Genomic DNA, 20,665 nt, shown 5'->3' with positions numbered 1-20,665 from the left:
CAGTATAATAGTTTATTTTATTTAAGGATGGCATAAAACAAACATAAAGAAATTAATGTACTGTACTAAGTGGAGAGGATCTAGACACAAGCAAACAACTCAATCTTTGCTCTCAAGGAACTAACATTCGGACAGGGGTGAAGACAACCCATAAAGGAAAACTAGAAGGGAGGGGAAGTAGCTGAGATGGTGAGGAAATGCTATGGAGGCCTTGGTCTGGGCTAGATAAAGCAACAACAACAAAAGCTCGTCAATCAGAGCCTGTGGTGCTTCAAGTTTATGATGGAATGCACATCTTAGGGAAGGAAGATGGTCCGAGAAGATGGGTGCTTTGGAGATCAATCAAAGGCAGGGAAGTTTTACCTTAAAAAAGGCACACTGGGGAATCAACTCACGAAGGACAAGAACTTTGATCAGCTTTGCTTTTGTGTTCCTGACTCAAAACTCCTTTCCATTCCCCATCCCATTCTTTTTTTTTTCTTTTTGGAGGGCAATTGGGATTAAGTGACTTGCCCAAAGTCACACGCCTAGTAAGTGTGTCAAGTGTCTGAGGTCGGATTTGAACTCAGGTCCTCCTGACTCCAGCGCCAGTGCTCTATTCACTGTGCCACCTAGCTGCCCCTACCCATCCCCCTCTTCAGATAAACAGAAACAACATTCAGATTGAAGCAAAGATGAAGTGTCGTCCTTCTCAATGTGCAGTTTTTCTGATTCATTATTTCCCTTTGAGAGCGAACCTAAGTTAGAATTCTTGTTTAAGGTTGTGCCAAAGTACTTGGAGAAGCAAAAGCAGACGAGAGATGGTGAATAATGTCTACGGGGTACTTGGACACCTTTACTTGCTTATGTCAACAAAAATGTGAACACAAATTTGCCAACATAATCTCCCTGGATAATTTACAGTGCACTTTCTATATTTCATGACAATAACAAGGCATCATTCTGCTTTCAGCACATGATGGTTTTTATGCATTTCAGACTTTGCTCAGTGACTCCCCTTGAAATGCTGATGCCTTATCTAAAGCCATTTTAACCAGCATCAACTCTTCATATATGTTTAGAGAATGAGTCATAAAAGAAAGATACACAAAGTAATTTATTGAAGCTGAATGTCTTGAATGTTTCATGCGCCCCAGGTTCCAACACTCTGTTTTTAAAACTGCAGCAGGTACTGACATTAGAATGTGATCCATCACCACCCAAAGAGCAGTAGAAATTTCATAAAAGCATGCAAGGACTGCATAGCACTGAATGCCTTCGCTACATTCAACTTTAGAAGCCCTTTCATGGAAAGGAAGCAGGGGAAAGGTGACGAAAAAGGGGGAGGAATAGGAGGAAGGAGAGGAAAGAAGGAAGCAGTCTTCTCTCCAAGAGAAAAAGGATTCAAATGTGACAAAGCCCATGAACTCAGCAGCCAATACCCAGCAGGTACCCAAAAGTAACAAGAATGCCATCGCACTGCAGTCTTTGCCTTCATTCTTAGATGCCACATTTGAACGATTAATGCTCTAATATTGAGCAAGCTGCACTGAAAACAGGATTCCTGGCTAGAAGTCTGAAAGCACTGTTAATCAGACCTGGTCATTTCTTTAAAATAGCATACAAAGGCTGGGCAGACCAAATGGGGGTGATGAATCAAGTCCACTGCAAATATCCCCAGAGATGTTCAGCGGGGCTAAGAATTGATTAGAATTCAGAAGTCCATTAATCAGCATGTTCTTATAAAATTAGAGCATCAATTAAAGGCAGAAAACTCATTCTCATGATCTGGCACACAAACTTCCAGCTTTTTCTGCCATCTGTATTTTGATAGATTTTCTAGCAGAAAGAGTTGCGATGCTCAAATGACTGCCATATTGCAGTGTGATTAAACATGGAGCCACTGACCTGAACATATTAACTCTATTATTAATGTTTGTAGTTTTCCAGATGATTTCTATAGCGTATGAATAGACACAGACGTTATCACTCTCCTGCCCATCACTTGTTCTATCCAAATTCCCCCTTTAGGTTTCTGCAAGTTGTGGGAGCAGTTTTTGTGAGACACTGAACCAAAAATGATCACATCATTTTTCAGGGCCTTCTTCAAAGATGTGGAACAACAGCTTGGCTATCTGCTGTTAGGTCCTCAGTTAATACGTGTGAACTTTAAAGCAACCTTATAGGCTATATTCTTTAAGAATAAAGACAGAGAAGAGATTCTTTTAAGGAATCTGCCACTATGGCAGACTGGAAATGACCAATAAGACTCCAAGGAATCCTACTATCTAGTAATCCATTCAACATGCATGGCTCCTGCAACCATGCAATGGAGAGAGTGTGTAGCTGGAAAGAGCTCACTCCCACAAACCATCTACTTGGGGGGAAGCCACCGAGATATGGAAGACAGAGTGGGTGGGAATAGCTTGGGCCTCCATTTCCTCATCTGTAAAAAGAGGGATTTGGACTAAATTAACTCTAAGGTCCTCTGCCACAATACATTCTTGGTCTCATGATCCAGAAAGTACCAGATTTAGCATCAAAAAGAACTAGGTTCAGATATAACCTCCACATTTACTACCTATATGGCTATGGACAATAAGGCTTTCCCTGCAGCATCCACCAGGGTGAGAAGAGATTGTGTTTCCCTCTTCCTTGTATACCTGTTAGCACTTAGTGTAAGGACATTTATGTAGTAGATACTGAATAAGGAAATTATTTTCTTTCTCTATTACAAGGAATGGCTTACTAGAAGAGGTGAGGAGAAGATGGCAATGTTCAGAAAAAAAAGATAAAGTAGAAATAAATACTTAAAAAAAACCATTAAGACAATAAGCCAACAGTTCAAAGCATTTAAATTTTTCTGAGCTCAAAATTCCAGATAATATTCAAGCAATCAGCTAGGAAGTTAGGTTTATCTGTCTGCATTATGTATACCATATGTATGTATGTACATATGTATGTCTAGGTCTACAACTGAAACAGAAAATTCAAAAGCTAAAAAGGAAAACCCCCAAATTAATTTTAAAGGCCCTTCATCAGTTGAATTTTATCAAACAAATGATTGTTATGATTTGAACTGAAAGCATGCTTCAGAATATCTCAGAAAAAATCTGAAGTTATGGAGTCTGATCAGATGAAAACCTGCAAAATCCCAATCTGGAGCTAGGCAAGAATTTGCAAACTTTTATATGAAGCTACAGAACAAAGGCAATATGACAGTAAGTAAATCCAAGGTATTTTTATTTGAAAATATAGTGGTCAGACTGTGAAAATTAAGTAATCTGAGGAAAAACATATGATAGGACTTATGTTAGAGCTTTGTACTAGAATGAAAATATCTTCTATCCAAATGATAAGGTGCTGTTTGTGGGTGACTCTGAATTAGAGAGAAAGCAACTGTCAAGGTTCTCTTTTTAAAGACTACAGTAGAACATGGAACACAAAATAACACATAATCCATAACACATTTATACTTGCCATTGGACCATGTTATTTTTTCTATAGCAGCAAATTTGCTTTTCTAATTTTGTAGTAAGTTAATATTAAAATTTGTCTATATTCTGAATATATACCAGTTGACAGGGGCCCTAGCCTGGTTTGCTTTAAAAAGTTTCCATGGATAATCCATAAAATAGAGATAATTGGGAATTGACTTATGTACAATATTAAATGTCACTGGTAAAAATTGAAGAAGACAAGATCCAATGTTACTGTGAGTCCAATTCCTATAACTCTGTTAATGCCATAGTAGAGAGAACATTTTACAAAAAAGAGGGTTGTGAGGAAAGGGATGAGTTTACCAAAGATGACTATGAACTCTCTAGATGACATTACATAAAAACCATCTGAAGTGAGTCTAGCAGATAGCATCACCACCCTTACCACTATCCCCCAAACATACACCTGGATTTCCTCCAGTTCTTTTTAAAGAGAAGGGAAATGGGGGCATCTGATTGCTACCTATTAGGTGTCTTCAGCATATCACATAACATGAGTAGATTGATTCACCCTCCTCCCCAAGGCCTGGCTCCATTTTTAAAGATCTATCTTATTTTTAAATGGATAAAGGGTGGCCCTGTCAAAAAGTCAGGGAACATGTTGCTAATTCTTCCAGCCCCATGTGACTGTGGTTCTAAGTGTTTCTCCACTGAATGGCAAAAAGAAAAAAAAATAGTTGATTTAGCTATTCCTCTACAATGACTTGCCTGGAAGAGTAGCTTGCTATATGCTAATATGTGGTTGTTACTCTGAAAGCATAGAAGCTCCAGCTTCAGTGAGTCGGACCTGGGTCAGTTTGATGGAATTTTCCATTCTGCCAGGTGGAGGCTCCAAACAAGATTGGCAGGAACGTAATTTTAGCCTGTCTTGCCAAAAAGTGGTTCAAAAAATGGAGGATGTATATTTCAAAATAAATGGTCTATGCTTAGCCAAAGGATTTAAAAACAATGGTTGTTTGAAAAGCAAATCACCAAATAACCTCTCCCCTCACCTGACAAAGGCACGATTTCCTAAGTCTAAGTTCTCATATACATTTCATAAGATCTGTGGAAATCTGAACACTTTCATCCACAGCGATAAGACAAATACAGATCTACAAAAGGCTGTCACTTAGAGATACAGCCATTTAGCAGGGAGCTGACCAGCTTAGTCATTTCTCACATAGAAACTGAAGTTATCACTGTGCACTTTGTCTCACACTCAATTGTAGGAAAACTTCATTAGCTCCTCTGACTGCACAGCTATTGAGGAATGGGAGTACTACCTATCTATCTACCTATCTCACACACATTTGTGAAGGAGAGATTTAGAGAAGCACAAGATTTACAACTGGAAGGAACCTTAGAAATCACATAGGTCAACCATTTCCTTTTACAAAAGAAGAAACTGAGGTTTAGGGATTAAGTGATTTGCCACAGGTCACACAGGTGGACACATAAGACCAGAATCCTCCTAGTAAGGACCACACTAGTGGACCTAATAAGGACCACACCTCCTTAGTGCTTTTTTCCATTACACCAGGTCTGGGTCAATCCCAAGGAACTCCAGGAGAATGGGCTCATTTTCAGCATCTGCCTTGTAGGCTCCAGGGCATTCCAGAAGAAAAGGGTGCCTGGGAGAGCCCCATAAATCTGATCTATTCCTCTGGGGCTCTCTTATGACAGTAGCTGAGACTCCATAGATGAGTGGAATAGAGAGCGTTGTCAACTTGTAATCAGGATCATTTGGCTAGGAATCCTAGCTCTAACTAGCCTTCTGACTTAGTGACCTCGGGCAAGCCATTTAACTTCTCTGAGCCTTGGTATCTATAAAATGGGGATCCTACATGCAGTACCTCATAGTTTGTCTGGGACTCAAATGAAATACAAAATTATATACACACATATGTTTATGTATGAGCATATGTATATGTGTTAATATAGACATATATACACATACAGAAATTTATTTCTATATATACTGTGTATATATGTATGCATATAGGTATATATATACATTTATACACACATACATAAATGTTAGCTTACACACACACACGTGCGTGCATGTGTGTGTGATTATCATTATTACTACAACTCCCCTTTCCTCCAGGGCAGCTCCAGGATTCATCATGTGGGCCAAAATGTGAAGTAGAAGATAGTCTTCCCCCTTCCCTTTCTGCAGCCTTCTCTGGTCTCTTAGGTCTACCAGCCCTACCCACTATGCTGTCTTCTGGCTGGCCAGAACTCCATTCTACCCTGCCTCTTCTCCCCTCAGTTTCCAAAATTACCATGATATCCCCATCCCTGTCCCCATCACAACTTCAGTAGAAAATTGCATCTAGGTAACAGGCATAAAAACCAATAACCACCAAACTGTGAATGACTAGCAAAGCCTCACTGTACCTACCCTCTGCAGTATTTGCATCTCTGCCACAGCCAAAGGTGAAGCAAGATAAATCAAAGAAATGGGTACTAATTGACAGAATGTCAAGTAGTAAAGAAATATTTTGAGGCAAAGAACCCTCTCCTGGGCCTCTTCAAGCTCATTGGCAAGGTATTCCCTTTGCTTTCCCTGTCTCAGTCCTGCTCAAACCCCCAGAAATTCCAAAGGCCCCCCACAGTTAAGCTGGGAGGTGAGTACCACAGCACCACTGGAAAAAAAAACACACCAAAAAGGGAACGGTGAATATCTGATCATTTTGCAGACATATTGCCAGCTCTGACATCTCTGTTATCCCTGACTGTGGTTACTAAAACAAATACTAATTTTATTCCAGTCTCCCAGGCAAAAAGCAGACTGCTGAGAGCCTTTCAAACAGCATTTCATGCACTGATTCCTTTGTCAGAAATGAAATTCATTGTAACTGATGAAAGAGTATTTCTTTGCTCTTACTATCTTCTCTAGCTGCTGTTCGATACCAGCTTCTCCAGGTATATGACTGCTTGTCTCAGGCAGTTAGAACACAGTGCTAATGATGTGAGAGTCAAGAGGCTAGCCTGGTGTGGGTCAGCTGGACATGTGATGTTCCATATCCCCAGACTGGCCCTCCTAGCCCTAGTCAAAGGGCACAGCCCCTGGATCCACTAAGGGGGGAGGGGTCCATTTGAGAAAGGGCAGGTGGTTCAGGATAACTCTATTACTGTTATTGGCAAATCAGCTCAAAGCAGTAAGCCCTATTGGGGAAAGGTAGAGAAGGACAATGGATATTGCCATTACACGATGGGCAGGATTATAATTGTCTGCACAAGACTGGTCCCACATTGATCATTAGAAACAAATGAATACAAGTGAAGTATGAGGCAGTTTCATTTTTAAAATAAGGCTCAACTGCCTTGAAGGAAGTTTAGTAAATATAGTAAATAAAACTCAGTATACAAAATGTAGCCAGAAAATATATTTTCTGAACTGTTTTTAAGCACAGAATTAATAGGTTAATAAAACAGGGAGGAGACCACCCAAGATTGGCTTCCTGTCTACAAGGCACCCAAATTACCTTGATTTTTTTAGCTTTCCCTCTTGGATTAAAATTTTGCAGACACAATGATTCTCCCATTTCAATTTCTCTACTGTGAACCAACAAGGCCTCCCATATACATCATGTGCATCCCTTATCTTACTTCTCTTAAATAAGGTCATTCCAGAATGGCCACATAGGAGATATTTCCCCCAAAAGTCCTCGATCCATGTGACCAAGGTCAAATAAACTCTAGACCAAAGAATTCAGTTTATTTGATTCCCAAGAGAACACTGGGAAATGCTACCTACAACAACACAGTTGGCATCTGAGAACCAGTCATTAGAAGAGCACAGTCAATTGGAGACAACGTATTTTTCTTTCCTGTACAATTCCCATGATTGAATGGATGTCACTTAGTATTTTTCTTAATAACTCATCTATTCTATTATCTCAGCATAAATAACTTTGAAAGAAAGCTACCTCTCCACCCAAAAAGAAATCATGACCTATTCTCTGCAACTGTGATTATAGCCTCAAATTGGAGCCACCAAAAAGAAAGATAGTTAAAATAATTTGAGAGAAAATGATCTTTTCTAAGCAAATTGTGTGTCAACCACAGTAATTGAGCTGACCAAGGGAAAACTCAAACTTCCCACTTGTCACTCCTGTGGAAGTGTTTATGATTTAGTCTGTGGAAAGCTACTGTAGGGGTGTGTTAGAGAAAGCTTGAATCGGCTTGCCAGAGCTGGTTGTTAAATTTTAAGTGGCAAAAGCTACAAATCGGGGCTTGATTTATTGTCATTTTGAATGTCTAGATTTAAGAAAGTAACTGTGAAAATGTTTAATATAAATTAAGTGTGTTATGGGTAATTTTTTCCCTCAGAGAACCAGTTAAACATTTACCAGCACAACACTTTGGAGAGAAGAACCTGTCCTCAATTATTGCCACAGAGATGCTTAGTTTAATTTTACCTAGCCAGAGGGTCCTCACACATTCTTCTCTTCCTAAAAAACTAAATAGTCTACTAAAGATTACAAGGTTAATAAAGGTGCACCCTTAAGCTTCTCAAAAACAAAGCAATATGCAAAATTCAACAAACTCCTGTGGAATTTGGGGTTTCATTCTTTAAGGTACAATCTCAGATTGAGCTTTCCACTGTTCCACAGGGACTGGAACTAAGTGGAAAAGACCTGTTTGGGCTTGGGATGTAAAGCAACATCCAACTCGTTTCATCATTTTAAAGCTTTAATTTACAAAGTGTGTATGTGGTTTTATTTTTAAATGTACATGATCACCCCAAAGGCATTTATAAATTTGGAGGTGGAAGGTATACAGCACTTCTAGAAGATGATATAAATGGGGTAGACAGTGAAGTTCCAGAGAGCAAAGACCATTTTTATTTTGGTTTTTGTATACCTTTGCCTATCGCACAGAGCTTGGTACATGGCAGGAGCTTAATAAAACCTTACTTGAATTAAACTGAATTGAATCCCCAGAAACCATGGACTCTATGCAATACTCTATCACATAAAGTCAGCAAGGAAATACACTTTAATTCAAATCAGCCAACCTTTATTAAATGCCTACTATTTTTTACATCACTGTGCTAGAGGATTTTGAAACAGACAGACTACCTTCAAGAAGCTTAAAGTCTACTGGAGAGTATGACATATACACAGCTAAGAACAATACAAGACAGAGGATAGAGGAGAGACTGGGTCAAAGTATTCTAGGAAAATCTAAGAAGAAAGAAAACACTTTCAGAAAGGTGGCAAGCAGGACCTGTGAAGGTTGCAAAAATCACTTCATGTAGCCAGGAGAGTTAACTTTGAGCAAGTCACTTCTATACATGGAAGGAATCGGACTAGATGACCCTTAGGTTCTCTATTAATTCTCACAGTCTACAAAAATAACCAACAGTAATGGAATGGCCTTCTAAGGGTGGCAGAAGGGGATCCGGGGTATTCCCCTCTCTTAGTATCCTCCTTAATACCTGCCTCTTCTCTGCAGTTTTTTCAGTGAGCTCCCACTGAGGGTTTAGATGACAGTTATTCTAGACGACTGGTGAGCAAGCAGGTAAGAAAGATAAAAAAGTCAATGGGCTGTGAAATTCATTCTTAATATCCCTGCAGTGGCCTGGCACACTCCTATCATTGAGATTTCTGGAACTATATCTTCTTTGTTTAATAGAGGAACAAGTTGAAAAGGTTTCCCAAAAATAGTGTTTCAGTTTTTCTAACATAAAGTTTGTGCTGCCTAAGCTTAGGATAAATAGCCTCCATTTTGTAATTACATGGCCATTTATGATTACATCGGCTATTTATTGTTATTCTCATTAAATGGGGGGGGGGTTAATGGAGATAACATAGCAGAATATTGCCATTGAATTGTCTTGCTGTTTTGTTCCATTATATTTATTTAATGTGTATGCAAAGTGTATGTTGTGCTTACTGAACAGCTAAGATATACATAATGTGAGAATGGGCCTTATGACAGTAGCAGAATAAAGATATTTGCTTTCTCCGGGGATCTTCTATAGAAAAAAAGTAAGTTAGGGTGATCTTAGAATACAGTTGTAGCTCTAAGAGAAGTCTGGAAAGTATAAATTTAATAAGTAATTTAGCAATAGCTAGTTGGTTGCCAGAATGAAATATATTTTAAATGCCCATACAGAGAAATTCTATGTATGAAATACAAAAAGCTCCTAGGTTTTAAACTGTCCCCTAGCTGTTATAAGCCAGATCTTTGGGGAAAATGCATTATTCAGGTTCAAGCTGTACAAGGCAACTCTTTAGAGAATTAGGTATTTATGCTATAAAAAATACCCTTATTTAATTCCCTGATGGCATGAAAAAAAAATGCAAGCAAGTTCAAAATGTTCCAAACTTGAGATAAGAGAGAAGTGGGATCCCTGAAGGAGTTTTACTGGGTGAGCTCAGATAACTCTTGAAAAAAAGCTACGCTACAAATAGTTGGTGGCAATCTAGCCCACCTCACAAAATAAATATTATAGATTGGAAATCATTGATTAATAGCATGGGGTTGTTTAAATTAATGATTAAAAAACAACAAAGATAATAAAAACACATGATTATTGAAAGATGCTGAAAAAATATTTTAGAAAATTCAGCACTCATTTCTGTTAAAAAAAAACTAAAATAAAATCATAGGCACGGAAGGAACCTTCTTTTATATGATCAAAAATCACAAACTAAAACCAAGAACCAGAATTATTTGCAAGGAAAAATACTAGAAGTTTATTTAGTATAAACAGGAATAAAGTAACAATACTCATTTTCCCTGCCATGTTACATAGTTCTAGATATGCTAGCTATAGTGATAAGATTAACAGGCAAAGGTATAAACTCTTAAGAGCCAAAACTCTATTTATAGATGACATGATGAGGTACTTAGAAAACCCGAGGAAATCAATGAAGAAGCTAATAGAGGCAACTAATAGCTATAGTGATCTAGCAAGATATAAAATAAACCCACAGAATTATCAGTATTTCCAAAGAGTACCAAGAAAAACCAGGATGAGACAGGAGAAATTACATCAAGAATAATAACAAAATGCATAAGTTATCTGGGAGACACACAATTTATACAAATACATGTAAATACAATTACAAATAGAAATAAAAGGAGATTTAAATAGAAATAGATTCATTATTCGTGGTCAGGCCTTTCCAATATAATAAAGATAAAAATACTACCTAAATTAATATAAATATTTAGTACCATGAAAGGCTATATGACAACATGACTCTGAGCAAGTCATTTCACCTTTCAGCGCTCTACGCAACTCTCTAAGATGACATTGTAGTAGGTACTGATATACATTTGTATGGGTAGTTTTATCTTTTTAGAGTTACCTTTACCAATTGAATTACAGTCTATTAAGTACTATGCCAATCAGAATACTGAAGGGATTCTTTTTAGAACTAGACAAAATAACAACAAAAGCATTTGGAAGAACACACAGTCTAGAATCTCAAGCAAAATGAGTAAAAATGAAATAAGAATGAAGCTGGGCATGGTAGCACACACATGCAATCCTTGCTACTGAGGAGGTACATGCTGGTAGATTGCTTGAGTTCAGGAATTCTGAGCTGCAATAAGCTAAGCTGATTGAGTGTTTGCACTGAGTCTGAGACCAACACAGCAGGCCCTTGGAAGTGGAGTAGTCGTGGGGTGCTATGTGCATGAGGCTACCTAAAGAGGGGCAGAAACCGAGCAGGTCAAAGCTCCTGTGCCAATCAGTAGTGTGACTGGTCCTGTGAGCAGTCATTGTACTTGTAGCCTGAGTGACCTGAAGCAGCCCAGTAAGGAAAATGTTCATGGAATCATTAGATGAAAATTTTGTGCAAATATTGAAATTCAATGGGACAAAAATCTCAGCACTACTACTAACTCCACCTTAATAAACTCCAGTGGCTCCTTTTTGGGCATCTAGGTGGTGCGTTGGATAGAGTGCAGGGCATGGAACTCGGGAAGACCTAGCTGTGTGAAGTCCCTTCACCCTGGGAAAGTCACTTCACCTTGTTTGCCTCAGTTTCCTCATATGAAAATGTGCTGGAGAAGGAAATGGCAAACCACTCTAGGGTCTTTGCCAAGAAAATTCCAAATGGGGTCATGGAGAGTCAGACAAGACTGAAAAACAAACAAAAACCAACTGGCTCCTTATTACTATTGGAATCCAACAAAAAGTCCTCTGATTGTCATTTCAGTCTCTTAATGATATGGCCCCTTCCTCTTTTTCTAGCCTTTTTACACTTTATTCTTCTCTGTACACTTTAGGATCCAGTCACATTGCTATTCCTTACCAAACAGAGGACTTTTTTACACTGGCTCTCCCTCCTCCTCTGCTCTCCTAACTCACTACAAAGAGACCAAAGATAGAGGGAAAGGATCTATATATACAAAAACACCTCTGGTAGCACTTTTTGTTGAAGCAGAGAATTGGAAACAAAATTGTGACCTATCATTTGAGGAGCAAATGAACAAATTATGGTATGTAAAAGTAACAGGCTATTATTGAGCCAGAAAAAATAAAAGGATTTCAGAGAACCTTGAGAAGACCTGTATGAACTGATGCAGAGTGAAGAGAGTGGAACAAGAAAAACAACTTACACAAGGACTATATCACTATTTTTTTAAAAGAAAACTACTTTGAAAGACTTTAATTTTTATCTAATGATCAACTATAACTCCAAAGAACCAGTGCTGAAACATGCTACTAATACCCTGAGAGAAACATGATACATTGGATATACAGAATGGATCAGAATTTTTAGATATGACCAAGGTGTGAATTTTTTTTATTTGTTATACTGGAGATTTTTTTTTTAATTTTGGAGGAGGTTTAAGGAGAAAAGGGTCATTGATAATAGTGCCAAAAAAAATAGAAAAGAGGGTCATTGAAGCATTCTTTCAAAATGCACAAAAGACAAAAAAATGAATTTCAGAGAGACATACAGATAATCAAGACAGCTTTGAAACTAACATGTTGGGTAGCTAGGTGGTGCAGTGAATAGAGCACTGGCTCTGGAGTCAGGAGGACCTGAGTTCAAATCTGGTCTCAGATACTTGACACACTTACTAACAATGTGACTTTGGGCAAGTCACTTAACCCCAATAGCCCTCCAAAAAGCAAAAAAAAAAAAAGAAACTATATGTTAAATTTACTATATACTTCTTAAAAACCAAGCTGTATGGGGTAGAGATTTATCTTCATCTAAAAAGAACTGGGAAGTTCGGATCTCCATCTCCTGGGAGCCTTTCCAACATCCCCTAAAGACCAGGGGCTTGCACAGCTTCTTCACACGCACCTCACAATTTTGTTTTCAACAACACAACAAAAAAAAAACCTTAAGAAATTTGGAAAAACCGCTATGGGCCTGAGTCTATGAATGCAGAAGACAGTAATTGTTCACAGGATGGGGGTGAACTAGAGGAGTTCCTTCCGTCAGTCTGCAGGGTGTTATTCGGGCCACTTGAGCAGCACTTTGCATCTCAAACCAAGTGAGTTTTTGTTGACTAGAGCTTGCAATATGACATTAGCTCTGGAATTAGCTGCTTACACTACTGATTTCTCCCTCTGCCATCTGTCACTATGGAATACAGGCGCTTTGCAAGAAAATTGGCGGTTATGTTTGTCTGAAGTGGGTCACGGAGCATTGAGAAACCCAGCAGGATGCTCTCGATAGTGTCTGACCGATCCACAAAGTAACAAGACACGAAACGCTCCATTATCCCAGTTTCAGTGACATAGTAGGTAAGTTTATCGCAAGACTTCTGTCAACAGAATGTGCAGAAGTTCATATGGACTAGACTCCATAAAATCCTCATGATTCATTATACCTAATAATTTAGAGAACTTACACTCCCCTGTACCTTGTAGAATCTGTAAGAGTGTGTGTGTGAGTGTGTGTGTGAGTGAGTGTGTGTGACTGTGTGTGTGACTGTGTGTGAGTGTGTGTGTGACTGTGCGTGTGAGTGTGTGTGAGGGTGTGTGAATGTGTGTGACTGTGTGTGAGTATGAGTGTGTGAGTGTGTGTGAGTATGAGTGTGTGTGTATGTGTGAGTGTGTGTGTGTGAGTGTGAGTGTGAGTGTGGGGGGGGAGTTGGAACAAAGCCAAACCTCTCCCCCTAAGTGATTCCTAATGCAGACACCAGAGCAAAGGCCTTTATTTCTGTCTGCCTAGACTCTCAACAGTTTTGTTTCAGTGTCAACTGCAACCCACAGGATTAAGGTAAGATGGAAAATACCATGGGCCCATTTTATCGAACTATCTTGTCCCTCTCTCTCTGACCATGTCAACAAGGAGCAAATATGACTGTTGGAGTTTTGCCTCTTTTCATTTTTCCTGGCTATCCTTAATGCCTAGAATGTTCTATCTCTTCTCTTCCATCTATTCACTGTTCATTTGCTTCCATTAAGAAGCAGCTCAAGGGCCAGCTATTGCAGGGGGCTTTTCTCTGTCTTGCCAGCAGCTAGTGCTTCCCCTGGAGATGACCTCCCATCTATTCTGCAAATATCTTAGAAGTGAGGAAATTGAGAGGACTGAGGGGACTAGAATAGTAAGTGGTAGAACAACACAGACTCCATCTTGTGACTCAATTCTGGGGCTAGCCCAGTTCCCTTTCTATTCAATTGTGGACCCAGTACAATTTCTGTCATATGAGAAAACTTCATTTAATTATGAGAATTGGAAGAAAACTTTATTGCACCGTTTGAACCTAGCCCTTTGTGGCTGGAAAACTGGATCACTTCTCCCTGGGGCCTATTAGAGACCCTTAACCAAGGACCTAGTTTATGCTGAGCAGAAACACAGTCAGATCCAAAGATTGATGCAAGGAATTTTCTTACAATTGTACATCACAAGCAACCACGTGTCTTATCTGAAAAAATGGCTCCATACTGATCAATAAGTGACTGTTTCCATGTTCCTTTGATTGTTTACAGACATTCAGAGGGAGTGTGACACTGGTTTTTCTGAATTCAGGGAACTATGCCTGTTTGCTCTCCTCCTACCAACTTAGAAAATCTGTAATATTTCATCCAATTAGAAATTAGATTACCTAATGTTGTATTTTTCCTTTTAATTAATTGTTTTTGATGTATAAAAATCTGTCTCCTCCTGTATTCAGAGGCCAGGCCTAAATTGAGGTGGTCTGGTCCCATTTTGCTAAGCAACTGGCATGCATTGTTTAATTGACTGAAATGCTTGGAAGCTTAAACTTTTGTTTCCTCCGTCATTTCATCTTTAGCCCATCACATGGGTACCTAGCTGTATAGTCTTCCTCATTAGAATGTAAACACCTTAAGGGCAAGAATTGTTCTTTTTCTGTTTTGTTTGTATCCCAAATGCTTAGGGTACAGCCTAGTCCACAGTAAGTACTTCATAAATGCTCATTGACTGCCTAACTACAGAACCTAGCAGTCTTTACCTTAACAGGCCTTCGGAGGGGGCCTCCTCTCCCCTGCATATGGTTATTTATTTCCACAATTCACAAAAGGCATTCTGTTCTCACTGCTCCTATATACAACTCCTTAGGCTCCAGCGAAACTGATCTGTACATTATCCCCTGAAAACACATTGTCCATTCCCACCTGTTATCCCTTGGCAGAGGTTGAGTCCTTTTCTCCACCTCATAATGCACTCCTCTCATGCTTTCCATAGAAATAAACATTCATCCTTTAAGAACAAGCTCATTTCTCTCCTCCAAGAACCTTTTAGGACTAAATTCCAAAGGGATTTCATCCTCTGCAGCATAGCTCCTCACACGTAGTAGGTGCTTAATGTTTGTTGAATTCAATTTGTCAGCTTGGATGTGCCATTTATTGTCTATAGCACTCACTTATAAGATACTGTCTTATATTATTAATCAATAATTAATTCTGTTTTCATCAAGGTTTGTTTTCTCTCCCACACTACATTGTAAAGTTCGTCTACTTTCTTTATATTCCCATAGAGTTCCTGTACAGAGCTTATGCTCAATAAGTATTGATTGAGTGGATGGGGGACTCAAAATTAAAATGGCTGCCACAGACCTGAATAACTGAGAAATGAAATAGTCATCCCCTAAATAATCAAAAAGTGAATCTACACCATTTCATTGCTTTGCAGCTTTTAAAAAATTTTATATCTTGACAATCGTTTTTTTTTTCCTGAGGCAAAAAAATTTCTTCTTATCTAATCTAGGGTTTAAGTCTTATCTATGGTGAATGACCCTCCTGAACTGAGTACTGTAAACCTTTCCAGCTCCATGAAGGAGGGTAAATTATGCTCTCCACCATTCATCTTTGTCAGTAGTTCATGAGCAGCAATTTTTTTACAGCTAATATTAACCTATAACTTTTTAACATTAGAAAATACACAAGAATCTTAAAATAAAAACATACCAAAGCAATGTCTAAACATTTTAAATGTATACTATCCCTGAAAGACAACTAAATGAGAAACCAATGAGAAATCAGAAAGAAGCCATCTGATTCAAAATCTAGATTTTTCATTTTGTAAAACGTGTTCCCATTCAGCTGTCCATGACCTCCATCATTAAACCAATGTGCAAAATTTAACCAGAAAATATGATCACCAACTTCTAGCATGAAGTGACAAGACTGAGTATTTCTTCCAGCAACATTAACTGCTCTACAGGAAAAATCCCATTACAACTTACCCTAAGGACTGCCAAATTGTTTTGTACCATCAGATTTTGTTCTGTGACATCTTGCTTAAAATTGAGGGGGAGGGGTCCTGAATATTTTGTTATATTGAGTTTTTGCTGTAACAAGACTATCTACAAAGAGCTGAAGAAATTACATCTCAAAAAAGGCAATTTGAAAATTGCAGAAAACTCTAAGGCCTGCTGAGAAATTCTGTGCAATTTGCCCTCCTCTTCTTAAAAAAATAACAAAATGACTAAATGTGTTTTCTCAAATTGAATTTAAAAAGAATACATTAAGTCCAGAGCATAATTCTTTTCTTCCCCCACTAAGTTTCATCAGGGTTTTCTGATAGAAGTATTAATGTATATGTACGCCAGCTAGATAGTACTAGAAAACGATTACTACACAACTGTTTTGCTACAATTACTACTGCAAATTCCACAGAATTAAACATGAAAATGATCAGAAGGTAGGTTATTTGTTCTCCTTCACAAAGACCTTCCTCAAAAAGTAGACTGTCTCCTTTTGAGAAGTAAAGACCAGTTATAAATGCCACATTCAATAATAAAGAACCTCTGTCTAGCTGGTGGTACTAAATATGCCTTGATGCCAGGTACAATCTATGATCGAAAAGCAAAATCTGCTGTTTTTATGACTCATACTGTTCTGTAATAGTTCCCCGGGGCCTGGTTTGGAAGACATTTACTTAATGGTGCAAACAGCATGGCAACTGACAATGGAACAATACAGAAAGTCTCTGTCAGAAACCTAGACTGTCTCATCATAAGACAAGTAGTAAACAAAAAAGGTGGGCTCATGGCTGGGTGATTCAGTGCATTAGCCTTTCACCCTGTGAATTAATGCATCAGTCCAGCTTCCGGGGTATGCAAATTGGGCCATATGCTTAGTGTTTTAATAGCAAAGTGCTTGGACACTAGAAAGAGTGACTTGGAATATTATGGAAATCATTTTAGTTCCAAATGAATGTCTCACTTAAAGTAGACAGAGAAGCTTTTGTATATGTGTGCTGCCCCTACTCTAAATTTTCTCTTTTATTGGAACTTTCTGGTTTTGATAAACAAAAACTTAACTTATACAAGTCGCTTAAGAACAGACACACCTGGAAGGAGATATAGCCTTCCTTAGCCTCTTTTGTCCGTTCATGTAGTGACTGGCATGGGAAAATATATAATTCAATATCTCTTCCCCATCATTTCCTTTGTTCCCTCATAGAAGAATGAAGACTTCCATCCTTACTTTTCTTCATCTTTCACAGTTCACAGGTCATTTAATTACATCTCCAGCACTCTGACAATCTCACCCTCACATATCTTCTTGAACCCACCTCCTCTTCCCCCTTGTTTTCCAATGCTTACCAGTTACACCAGGAAAACTCCTTCCCCTTCTCTCTCTTCATTCCATTTGCAGTCATAAAATAACCTAATCATAGCTGCTAAGCATGAATAGTGCTAACCATATATCTTCATCAAATAAATCAATCAACAAGCATTTATTAGGTGCTAGGCACTGAGGAAGCAAAGACCAAAACTTGTTCAAGGTCACACAGCTAGTTGGTGACAGAGCTGGAACCAGACTCGGGTCTTCTCATTCCCTAATTAGTCATCTTTTTACCATACCAAATCATATATAAAAAAGAACCAGGACTATCAGCCTCAAAGGCCCTCAAAAGTATCTCAAAGTGCTCTTCAAAATTTCTACAAAAATCTCCATCTACCTCATCTTTCCCTAATTATACCTTCTTTTCATTGAGGGCAATTAAAAATATTCTCCTTTGTTTTTTGGCTGGATTTATGATTTCTTTGGTGTGGGGAAATCCTACTATCAATACACATAAGCATTTTCCCCCCTGCAATTTACAGAACTGTCTGGGGGCAATGGGATATTAAATTAATTTCCAGCACTCACAAGGTCAGTATGTGTCAGGGCCAGGACCTGAACCCTGGCCAGGTTTGAGACTTTGAGAGATGGAATGGCATAATGGATAGAAAGCTAACCTCAGTCATTTCTGTTCTAATTCCTAATATAGCAACAATAGCATCTTCTATGATCTCTTGCTGCATATATACAATATTACAACTATGACAGGAGCTAAATACTGTGAGATCATTCAGGAACTTACTCATCATGTATAACAATGTCTCTATAGAAAAATATGTCCCAAGTTCCAAATAACTAACTTAACAAATAACCTTTTGGAAAGCAACCCATTGATTAATTGAAGGCTTTCTCTAAATGAAAGTCATAGGGAAGAAGTCTAATCTGGTTCTTGTAATCAGTAAATATCACACATCATTTGTCAGCACGAACATTTTGGCTTCTGTTAAACTTCACCAAGGTCTTCCTTTTTCATTCTTCATTTTATGAAAAAAAATCAGGGAAGGAAATACTTCTACTTCTCCATAAAAGTCTTGCTCCAACCAAGGGAACGTGATGAACACATTGAGAGTTTACACTACAAAAAAAGAAGAACGCTATTTTTCCCCATTTATTTCCCCAAACATTTGGGTCTATTTGGCTATATCTGTGGTGTAGACAAAATATCTGGGAGATTGACTGACATTTTCAGTTTTCTTCCGGATGCTCTGGCATCATTTAGCCACTGCCTTGGTGGTGACCTTGAATTTAATAAGGAATGATGCTGTAAAGCAGAGTCTTTCAGTACGTTATTCAATGAGTTCACACTTTGTTCATATGAAATCTCCGAAAAAGCAAGATAAATGATAACGTTTATGCAGAAGAAATCTTCCCAAGAGAGGAAAAAAAATGACACTTGGCAACACAGACCAAACACAAACAGTGTCAGAATGATAAGAGTAGTATTTTACTGCCAACTCACATAGGCTAGGAATTCCTACTATAGTCTAGTCTTTAAGCAGAAGATTGTGTCAGAAATAATATTTTAAATTTCCAAAATTCCACATTATTCCCATTGCATCCAGAACGGGATTATTGGCTAGAGGCTCTTTTAAGAACTTGCAGGATGAGAAGCCAATCTCACTGACTCAAAGTACTTGAACATTCTGATTCTTCCTTTCTAGCATTTCTAGGACATAAAAGCTCACTTGCAGCAAGGCCTAGCAAGAATATACATCATGTAATCAATATTTACTAAGTGCCTACTATGTGCCAAGCACATAGGAAATACAAAGACAAAAAATGGAACTTACATTCTATCAGAAGAAATGACATGTATCAATAAAAATAAGTAAAGGGGAAATACACAAGCACTGAGCACAGCCAATAGAGAGGTACAGATGGGAGATGAAGCATCACTGATGAGAAGCATCAAGAAGGCTGGTGTGACTCAATTCTAGAATAGGGTAAAGGGATATTCTTTTACAATAAGACTTGAAAAGTAAGTAGAGGTCAGGTTGGGAAAGACTTTCAAAGCCAACAGAGGCCTTTATATTTGATCCTGGAAGTAACAGGGAACCAATGGAGTTTATTGAGTAGGGAAGCAACATGGTCAGAACTACATTTAAGGAAAATCACTTTGGTGGGTATGTGGAAGATGAATTAGAGTGAGGAGAGGTTTGAGGAAAACCAGTTAGATAAGCACAAGAATTCCTTGTAAGGAGAAAGAACAGCATAAATTCAAGAGATGTTGGGCTGGTAAAAACAAACGATACTTAGCAACTGATTAGATATATGGGGTGGGAGAAAGTGAGGGACCTAAGTTGAGAACCTGAGAGACTAGAAGAATGGCGGTAAAATATGGAAATTCAGAAGGAGGGGTTGTAGGGGGAGAGAAGAAACATAAAGAATTTAAAATATCTCTGGGAAATTCAATTTGAAATGTGAAACAGACAGTCTGTGATAGAGAACTAGAGCTCAGGAGAATAACTGGGAATGGATATATAGATCTGGGAGTCATCTACAGAGAGATGATAATTAAAACCATGAGAGATTTTAAGGAGAAGAGAAGAGGGCCCAAGACAAAGTGCTGAGGTACATTCATATTTGGGCAGTGTGATATAGGTGATGGGCCAGAAAAGGAACCTGAGGGGTATTCACATGAGTACCAAGAGAAAGCAATATCAAAGAAGAGAGAGTACCCAGGAGGAAAAATGGTCAATGGTATCAAATGCTACAAAGAGGTCAAGAAGGATGGTGACTACTGCCAAATGCAGAAGACAGATCAAATGCTAAAAGGAAGCACAAAGGAAAATGCAACCGTTTTGCTATTTACTACCCGTGTGATCTTAGGCAATCATTTCACCTCTCTAGGACTCATTTTCCTTACCAGTAAAATGAGGGGGTTAGACTAGAAGACTCGTAAAGTCCCCTTCAGTTATAAATCAATAAACCTGTGATCTAAATCTTATACTCAGAGCCGAGATTTTGGTTGCAATCATTAGTTCTTACCTCACATGGCAGTGTGGCATACTGCAAAGGGTAGTGAGTTAGGTGTGAGGAATTTTGATTCTACTCTCATCTGCTTTAGGGTTTGGGGCAATTATATCCTCCCTAGCCATAGCCTTCCCATCTCTCTCTCTCTCCATACACACACACACACACACACACACACACACACACACACACACACACA

The 20,665-nt window shown here is 38.5% G+C and overlaps 1 protein-coding gene across 1 annotated transcript in view; it reads right to left on the bottom strand.

Annotated features, from left to right (window-relative positions):
- LOC138145738 (connector enhancer of kinase suppressor of ras 2-like) overlaps positions 1–20,665 on the bottom strand; it is a 558,854-nt gene that overhangs the window by 393,494 nt on the left and 144,695 nt on the right. The window lies entirely within an intron of this gene.

The sequence above is a fragment of the Petaurus breviceps genome, unplaced genomic scaffold (genome assembly GCF_028583685.1).
Source record: "Petaurus breviceps papuanus isolate PSGF00001 unplaced genomic scaffold, PetGlider_PUasm1.0 90747, whole genome shotgun sequence".
NCBI classification, from domain to species: Eukaryota; Metazoa; Chordata; class Mammalia; order Diprotodontia; family Petauridae; genus Petaurus; species Petaurus breviceps.
Note: the sequence above shows the minus strand (reverse complement) of the source record. Positions and strands in the feature narration are given on the sequence as shown.